Raw genomic sequence first — 1,282 nt, forward strand, 5'->3', positions numbered from 1 at the left:
GCTAAGCTTGATGGGTTCTGCTCAGAATTCTCTGTCTGTTGCTGAGTGGATGATGGAAAAGGTTTGCTATTGCTAAACCTGTTTCGTCCACCATTATTAAAGCCTTATTGAGGCTTTTGTTGATCCTTCCATGAGAAATTTGGATGATTTTTCCATGAGGGATTATAGGTGTTTCCATAGGGTTCACCCATGTAATTCACCTCTGCTATTGCAGGGTTCTCAGGATCATAAGTTTCTTCTTCAGAAGATGCCTCTTTAGTGCTGTTAGATGATTCCTTCAATCCATTCAGACTCTGAGATCATATTGACTTGTTGAGTCAATATTTTATTCTAAGCCAATATGGCATTCAGAGTATCAATTTCAAGAACTCCTTTCCTCATAGGCATCCCATTACTCACAGGATTCCTTTCAAAAGTGTACATGAATTGGTTATTTGCAACCATGTCAATGAGTTCTTGAGCTTCTGCAGGTGTTTTCTTTAGGTGAATGGATCCACCTGTAGAATGGTCCAATGATATTTTAGATAATTCAGACAGACCATCATAGAATATATCCAGGATGGTCCATTCTGAAAGCATGTCAGAAGGACACTTTTTGGTCAGTTTCTTGTATCTCTCTCAAGCTTCATAGAGGGACTCACCTTCTTTCTGTTTGAAGGTTTGAACATCCAGTCTAAGCTTACTAAGCTTTTGAGGAGGAAAGAACTTGGCTAAGAAAGCCGTGACCAGCTTATCCCAAGAGTTCAGGCTATCCTTAGGTTGAGAGTCCAACCATATTCTAGCTCTGTCTCTTACAGCAAACGGGAAAAGCATGAGCCTGTAGACCTCGGGATCAACCCCATTGGTCTTAACAGTATCACAGATTTGCAAGAATTTCAGTTAAGAACTGAAAAAGGATCTTCTGATGGAAGTCCATGAAACTTGCAGTTCTGTTGCATCAGAGAAACTAACTGAGGTTTCAGCTCAAAATTGTTTGCTCCAATGGCAGGGATTGAGATGCTTCTTCCATGTAAATTGGAATTTGGTGCAGTAAAGTCACCAAGCATCTTCCTTGCATTGTTATCATTTTCGTCCATGTCTCCTTCTTTTTCGAAAATTTCTGTCAGATTTTCTCTAGAGAGTTGTGCTTTAGCTTCCTCTTCAGAGTCCTTTCAGGTTTAGGATCAGCTTCAACAAGAATGTTCTTATCCTTGTTCCTGCTCATATGAAAAAGAAGAGAACAGAAAATAATAGGGATCCTCTTTGCCACAGTAGAGAGGTTCCTTTATGTGAGTAGAAGAGA

The 1,282-nt window shown here is 39.9% G+C and overlaps 1 non-coding gene across 1 annotated transcript; it reads left to right on the top strand.

The window, feature by feature from the left end:
- Positions 1-573: 573 nt before the first annotated feature.
- LOC148562597 (small nucleolar RNA R71) lies at positions 574-681 on the top strand. The gene has a single exon (XR_015887685.1). It is a non-coding gene; the product is annotated as a small nucleolar RNA R71 (small nucleolar RNA).
- Positions 682-1,282: the final 601 nt, after the last annotated feature.

This window comes from Arachis ipaensis, chromosome B6, assembly GCF_059453495.1.
Source record: "Arachis ipaensis isolate K30076 ecotype BB chromosome B6, ASM5945349v1, whole genome shotgun sequence".
Lineage (NCBI taxonomy): Eukaryota > Viridiplantae > Streptophyta > Magnoliopsida > Fabales > Fabaceae > Arachis > Arachis ipaensis.